An 8607-nucleotide genomic window follows, 5' to 3' on the forward strand; every position below is an offset into this window, starting at 1 on the left:
TGACGAGCAATTGATAGAACTGTGCAGAGTCATGACGATATCTATGCAATGATTATTTCTATAGGCATCACGTCTGAAACAAGTAGACCGATACTTTCTGCATCTAGTACTATTACTCCACACGCCGACCGCTATCCAGCATGCATCTAGTGTATTAAGTCCATAAGAACAGAGTAACGCCTTAAGAAAGATGACATGATGTAGAGGGATAATCTCAAACCAATGATAAAAACACCATATTTTTACCCTTGAGGGCAACTGCCTCATGTGTGCCTTGCTGCCCCTACTGTCAGTGGGAAAGGTCACGACATGGAAGAACCCAAAACCAAGCACTTCTCCCATTGCAAGAATCATAGATCTAGTTGGCCAAACAAAACCCAAGACTCGGAGAGACTTACAAGGATATCAAATCATGCATATAATAAATCAGCAAAGACTCAAATATATATCATTGATAATCTGCTCACAAGTCCACAATTCATCGGATCTCGACAAACACGCCGACAAAGAAGATTACATCGGATAGATCTCCATGAAGATCATGGAGAACTTTGTATTGAAGATCCAAGAGAGAGAAGAAGCCATCTAGCTACTAACTACGGACCCGTAGGTCTGAAGTGAACTACTCACGAGTCATTGGAGGGGCGATGATGATGATGAAGAAGCCCTCCAACTCCAAAGTCCCCTCCGGCAGGGCGCCGGGAAGGGTCTCCAGATGAGATCTCGCGGAAACGGAAGCTTGTGGCGGCGGAAAAGTATTTTCGAGGCTCCCCTGATTTTTTGCGGAATATTTGGGAACTTATAGGCCAAAGACCTAGGTCAGGGGGCGGCCAGGGAGGCCACAAGCCTGCCCACCGCCGCCTCCCCCCTGGTGGCAGAGTGGGGGCTTGTGGGCTCCGTGGAGCCCACCTGGCTTGGCCCAAAAGCCCCCTGGACTTCTTCCGTTCGGGAAAAAATCATTTCAGGGTTTTTCTTCCGTTTGGACTCCGTTCCAAAATCAGATCTGAAAAGAGTCAAAAACACGGAAAAAACAGGAACTGGCACTTGGCACTGAATTAATAAGTTAGTCCCAAAAAGATATTAAAAGGTACATAAAGCATACAAAGAAGGCAAGATAACAGCGTGAAATCATCAAAAATTATTGATACGTTTGAGATGTATCAAGCATCCCCAAGCTTAACTCCTGCTCGTCCTCCAGTAGGGAAGTGATAAGAATGAATTTTTGATGATTTCATGCTACATAGCATAGGTGTCCTTTGTAATTCCTCTTATGTGACGTGAATGTTCAGATCCATTAGATTCAAAACAATAGTTTGCTAATGACGTGGAAACAATACTAATTCAAGCAAACTAGCAAAGTAATCATGAACTTTCAAAATAACAAGGCCAAAAGAAAGTTATCCCTACAAAAGCATATAGTCTGGCTAAGCTCTATCATCATTGCACGACGAATTTAAATCATGCACAACCCCGGTATTGGCCAAGTAATTGTTTCACACTTTTACTTTCTCAAACATTTTCAACTCTCACGCAATACATGAGCGTGAGCCATGGTTATAACACTATAGATGGTGTGGAATGTGGTGGAGGTTGCAAGACAAAAAAGGAGAAGATAGTCACATTAACTAGGCATATCAATGAGCTATGGAGATGCTCATCAATAGATATCAATCTGAATGAGTAGGGATTGCCATGCAAATGATGCACTATAGATACAAGTATGCGAAAGCTCTTAAAGAAAACTAGTGGGTGTGCATCCAACTTGCTTGCTCACGAAGATCTAAGGCAATTTTGAGGAAGCCTATCATTGGAATATACAAGCCAAGTTATATAATGAAAATTTCCCACTAGCTATATGGTGGTGACAAAAGGAGAGACTCTCAATCATGAAGATCATGGTGCTTAATATGCACAAGTGTGGAAAAAGTGGTAGCATTGTCCCTTCTCTCTTTTTCTCTCTTCTTTTTTTTGGTGGGCTCTTTGGCCTCTTTTTTTTATGGGCTTCTTTGGCCTGTTTTATTTCCTCACATGGGACAATGCTCCAATAATGATGATCATCACACTTTCAACTCAAAACTTAGAGCAACTATGACTCTATATGGAATGCCTTCGGTAGTGTACCCTGGCAATGATCTAACATGGCATAGACATCAATGGAAACATCATGCTAGATATCTTACGATCGTGCAAAGGCAATGTAGACGTGGTGGCACATGTCATGGTGGTAGTTGCATGGGAATATATCTCGGAATGACTTTGAAAAAGCCATAATAGGTAGGTATGGTGGTTGTTTTGAGGGAGGCTAATGGTGGGTTTTGTGCACCGACGAAAGTTGCACGACACTAAGAAGATAGTGATGGTGGAAGGTGAAAGTGCATTTAAACCATGGACTCAACATTAGTCATGAAGAACTCATATACTTGTTGCAAAAGTTTTATTAATAATCGAAACAAAGCATTCAACGCATACTCCTAGGGGAAGGGTTGGTAGGTATAAACCATCGCGCGATCCCGACCGCCACACAAAGGATGACAATCAAAAGACTAATCATGCTCAGACTTCATCACATAGCGGTTCACCATACGTGCATGCTACAGGAATCACTAACTTCAACACAAGTATTTCTAGATCCACAACACCTTACTAGCATGACTTCAATATTACCATAACCACAACTCAAAACTAATTGAGATGAATCAAACTTCTCTAACTATTCAATGCACATGAAGGTGGAAGTTTTCGTATCCCTTTGGATAACTACCCCTTTTGAGACTACTTTCAAAGCATAGATCAACTACCAAGCCATGCACCGCTGTGCTCTAAAATATATTAGTGAAGCACATAGAGCAAAAGTATCTAGCTCAAAATATATAAGTGAAGCACATGTGAGCTGAATTGTCTACCAGAAGATATAAGTGAAGCTCGACAAAATCACGGTGTGTGCATGTCTCTCTCTCTAGGTGTGCAGCAAGGATGATTGTGACACAACAAAAATAAAAGACTCCTTCGATACAAGATGCTCCAAGCAAAAAACACATAACATGTGGTGAATAAAAATATAGCCCCAAGTAACGTTACCGATGGATTGAAGACGAGAGAGGGGGGATGCCTTCCCGGGGCATCCCTAAGCTTAGGCTTTTACGGCATCCCTGAATCTCTTGGGGTGCCTTGGGCATCCCCAAGCTTGAGCTCTTGACACTCTTTATATTTTTGTCCATAAGAACTTCACCCAAAACTTGAAAACTTCACAACACGAAACTTAAACAGAAACTCGTGATAACATTAGTAGAAGAAAGCAAACCACCACTTCCTTAGATACTATAGCAAACTTAAATTCTACTTGTGCTGATGTTGAGTTACTGTACTTTCAATCTTCCATGGCTAATGCCCCCCGATACTATCCATAGTTTCATCAAAAAAAGCAACCAACACAACAAAAACAGAATCTGTTAACTGCAGACCAGTCTGTAGCAATCTGTTTGTTTCGTATACCTCTGGTACTTCAACAATTCTGAAAAATTAAGGAAGTCTGAAGAACTGGCGTAGCAATCAGCAGCAAAAAGAATCAACTCAAAATATCTTACAGAAAAAAAAAGAAAATTCTTTTCATGAGCAGAAAGTTTCTGTCTTTCCCAGCATGACCAAACGATCATCCTCAAGACTAATTGTTGGGGATATTGCTTATTAAGTGACCCGCCCAATATGGGCCGGGTTATTAGTAAGGCGATTCATCCTTTGGGGCTAGTTGGGCCTCAGCCTGGGCGGTTCAAGGCCGCAGGATGGTTATGATTTATGGAAGGTCTCTGGGTTTTGCAAGATGGCGACTTAGAGACCGCGGTGGTCACGATTTGTAAAGAGGAAGGGACTCTTGTAAAACCCTAAAGCCTCGACCTCTATATAAAGGCGAGTTTGGAGGGGCATAGATAGGGGAGAAATCATCGAGTGCTAGGTAAGGCGAGTTATGCCTTTCTTGTAATCGAATCCACATCAATACACGCCAAGCAGGACGTAGGCTATTACCTCCACGCGAGGGGCCGAACCTGGGTAACCCGTCGCGTTCCTCCTATTCAACCCCTTTGAGTCGCCACCAAAGTGCGATGGTTCCCATACTAAGTCCTTTCACGAGGACATCTGCCGTGACAAAACCACGACAGTTGGCGCCCACCGTGGGGCCTACGCACGGTGGAGTTGAGTTCTCAAAGGGAGCCCTACCAGGGTTTGGGAGTTATGCGACGGCGCTCATGACTTGGAGCCGACGCGGCATAGCCTACATCGACAACCAACGATGGGGACCTGAAGCGAATTCTCTCGAATCAGGCTACAGGGTCCCCTTCGGCAAGATCAACGTCTTCATCGGCATGATCGGGTCATCTGTTCCTGAGCCGGACATCTCCTCCGACATCGTCGAGCCGGCCAGGTACGTTCATCCAGTCATAACACGGAATCTGACCCACCCGGTCTTTGTGGGGTTCACGCAGGGGTCGGAGGATCCAGAGCACGCGGCGGCTCAGGAGGTTACCCCCATCAACTCTGACGACGAATCATCCATGGGCGATTCAGATTCCATCCAGTCCCTCCACGGAGACGGTCTCGGAGGCTTGTCATTGGCCATGGATCCGGAAATCCTCGACCGAACCCGCTGCCAGATCGCCATCTACATGGCCGGGGCGACTCAACCCGCACAGAACCCCGCCGGAGGCGATGGGACCGGCGGGACATCCAGAAGTGCGTCAGCAGTCGTGGTGGATTTAGCGGCGGAAATCACGAGACTAATGTCAAGCCCCCTCACGCCAGAGAACCAAGAAGAGATAAACGCAGAGTTAGCAAAGCTGAGGGAGGCGGTGGCAAAGGCCCATCAGGATGCTGAGACGGAGTCCGCCAGGATGGAAACTCGACAAGCCCAGATTACGGCCGAAAGGATGCGATTGAACACCGACAACTGGCGGCTTGAAAGACAGCAGCGCGCGTCCGACACCGTCCATCAGCGGAGACACCAGGGTCGCCTGCCCCATGATCTCAATCCGACTCGCCTGTTCGACACTCCCCCAAACACCCGGGATGGGAGCTGCCCCAGCAGGAGGACCGGGCCGCCCTCCTAACCCGCCGATTCAGCCGACTGAGGGTCAAATTCCTCGTTTCCGTACCCCTCGAGGCCACTTCTCTAACCCGGTGGATAACGTGCTTGCCGCAACTCGCCATCTGGAGTCTCTTCCGATCCACGGCAACACCCTAGCTGAGATCGAAGCAAGGAACACCATCGAGATGTTGAAAACGGCGGTGGTCCAAAACGCGTAGTTCTCGCACAGCCCTGAGCGATTGCACTCCACCCCCCAGGCGAGCTATACCAGGAGTAGGCCGGAGGATCAGCCAGCCGTAAACAGTGCCCCGCGACACTTCCCGCAGGACAACCCGCCCGAGCGGAACCCGCCGGGCAGAGGTCCACCCAACATTCAAGAGGCTCAGACTCCTCCCGCAGGGACCGGAGGGCGAGTTGGGGTGCCCTGCTTGTCCCTGGCCCTTCGAAACGAAAGAATGCCCAAGGATTTCAAAGGACCAAGAAAGGTGCCTAATTACACACCAGATCTCGAACCAACATCTTGGATCGAGGGCTATGAGATCGCCATGGACATGCTCGACGTAAACGAGGAGGTTTGCGCCAGATATTTCACCATGATGCTCGAGGGATCGGCGCGCACTTGGTTGAAAAACATACCCCCCCAATTCTATCCAGTCCTGGGCCGAGCTGAAGGAGCGTTTCATCAAAAACTTCCGGGGAACCTGTAAACGGCCGATGACGATCGTCGACTTGCAACACTGCGTACAACGCCCGAATGAGTCGGCGCACCATTGGTCGCAGCGAGTCGCAGAAATTATCCATTCATCGGATGGCATCACGGCAGCACAAGCTGTGCTTATCCTCGAGCACAACTGCCACTATGAACCGCTGGTCCAGAAATTGGGGCGACTCAAACGGAAAGTTCAGGATATGGGCGAGCTGATGGATACCCTCACTAGGTACGCAGAGGCCGATGATACCAAGGATCCCGGCAAGGATGGTAAGGGTAACACGCCCAAGAAGGGCGATTCAACCAAAAACCACACCCGCCTCCAAGGCCACAACCGTCACAACCAGGGGACCAACGGCAAGCGTAGGCCACAGGAGGAGCCCTCGGATCTGGTTGCCAACACCAACGCCAATGACGGCAAAAAGAAGAATCGAGGCTTCAGTGGGAAAAGGCCCGTAATTACGAAGAGCTACTAAAACGCCCTTGCCCGCACCACGCCACGGCCGACGGCCCGGCGGGCCACTCTTGGGAGAACTGTTTCGTGATGCGAGAATTTCGGGCCGAGGCAATCAAGAAGAGCCAAAGCGAAGATTCGAACCGTCGCCAGGACCAACTCGCCGCGCCCAACCAAAGGCACAACCCCTTCGGCGGTTTTCCCAAACAAGAGGCACAGGGGGGCCCGCAGCCAGGCGGCGGCCAGTACCCGGTGCACCACCAACGGCGGTACAACCCGCCGGGAGTTTTCTAGCAGCCGCCCCCACAGGGGGCTCCGCAGGACCAGGATGACCACGGGGGCTTCCGCAACAATCCTAAACTGCTAAGTAATGGGCAGTACCATGTTTTCACCACTAATGCTTGCAGGCATGATAAAAAGGTAAATCACCGGGCGTACAGCGTAATTGAGCCGGCAATTCCCAGATATCTCCACTGGTCCGAACAGACCATAACATGGAGCAGAGAGGATCACCCGCCGAGAATAGATAACCCGGGCGACCTGGCATTAGTCGTGGCTCCCCAAGTGGGGAGCTACACTCTGTCGAAAGTACTAATGGATGGCGGCAGCAGCATTAATATCCTATACTTCGACACCTTCCGGAGGATGAATCTATTGGAGAAAGACTTGATGCCTTCAACCACGGTCTTCCACGGCATCGTCCCGGGCAAATCGGCTTATCCCATAGGCCGGGTCAGGCTCTCAGTAGCATTTGGAACTGCGCAGAATTACAGATCGGAGTCTCTGGTCTTCGAGGTGGTCAAACTGAAAAGCCCGTACCATGCGCTGTTCGGGCGACCGGCTTACGCTCGCTTCATGGCCCGCCCGTGCTACGTCTACCTCAAGCTCAAAATGCCTGGTCCTAAAGGACCCATCACGATTGACGGAGATAGAAGAATCGCAAAGGAGTGTGAGGAAGGAGACGCGGCCTATGCGGAAGTCGCCTGCGCGGCGGAAGAGCTCAAAAACCATCGGGCAAATGTTGACCCGGCAAACATGTCACCACTAAAGAAGCCGACTACAGATTCCGAGTCGCCCCTCAAGTTCAAACCAACGGATGACACGAAGAAAGTCGACTTCTTCCCTGGCGATTCATCCAAGCAGTTTACCATTGGGACGGGTCTGGACCCCAAATAGGAAAGCGCGCTCATCGAATTCATCCGTGAGAATCGGGACATCTTCGCATGGAAGCCCTCTGACATGCCGGGTGTACCGAGAGAATTCGCTGAGCACCATCTTAATATTGACCCAAAATGCAAACCTGTCCAACAATACCTTCACAGGTTTAACGAGGAGCGACGGAAGGCGATTGGAGAGGAAGTCGCCCGTCTTTTAGCCGCCGGGTTCATCGTGGAAGTCTTTCACCCCAAATGGCTAGCTAACCCGGTGTTAGTGCTCAAGAAGAATGGTACGTTCCGTATGTGTATTGACTATACGGACCTCAACAGAGCTTGTCCCAAGGATCCTTTCGCTCTTCCCCGCATCGACCAAATCATTGACTCGGTGGCGGGATGCGAACAATTGTGTTTTTTGGACGCCTATTCAGGTTATCATCAGGTCAAAATGGCTGTGGAAGATCAGGAGAAGACGGCCTTCATAACCCCCTTCGGGGCCTTTTGCTATGTGTCCATGCCGTTCGGGCTCAAGAGCGCAGGGGCGACTTACCAACGCTGCATCCAGAATTGTCTTCATAACCAAATTGGCCGCAACGTCCATGCCTATGTTGACGACATTGTGATCAATACCCGCCAGGAGGAGACACTTCTGGAAGACCTTAAGGAATCCTTTGATAATTTACGGGTATATCAGATGAAGCTAAATCCTACCAAGTGCGTTTTCGGCGTACCTGCGGGAAAACTACTAGGTTTCTTGCTATCGGAGCGCGGCATCGAGGCTAACCCGGACAAAATTGAAGCGGTTACTTCCCACAGCAAGCCGACAAACGTTAATCAAGTTCAGCGATTGGCGGGTCGCATTGCGGCTCTCAGTCGTTTCGTGAGCCGCCTCGGAGAAAAGGCGATTCCTCTTTATCAATTGTTGAGAAAGTCCGACCGATTCGTATGGACAGAGGAGGCAGACGAGGCATTTTAGGCCTTGAAACATCAATTGGTTAACCTGCCGGTCCTGGCGGCCCCGACTGAAAAGGAGCCTAAGCTCCTGTATATCGCCGCGAATTCCAAAGCGGTCAGCGTGGCTGTGGTCGTCGAAAGAAAGGAGGAAGGAAAGGAATACCCGGTGCAACGCCCGGTGTACTTTATCAATGAGGTATTAACTCTTTCCAAACAGCGATACCCACATTGGCAGAAACTGGTCTATGGGGTGTTCATG

This window comes from Hordeum vulgare, chromosome 2H (assembly GCF_904849725.1).
Source record: "Hordeum vulgare subsp. vulgare chromosome 2H, MorexV3_pseudomolecules_assembly, whole genome shotgun sequence".
Classification (NCBI taxonomy): domain Eukaryota; kingdom Viridiplantae; phylum Streptophyta; class Magnoliopsida; order Poales; family Poaceae; genus Hordeum; species Hordeum vulgare.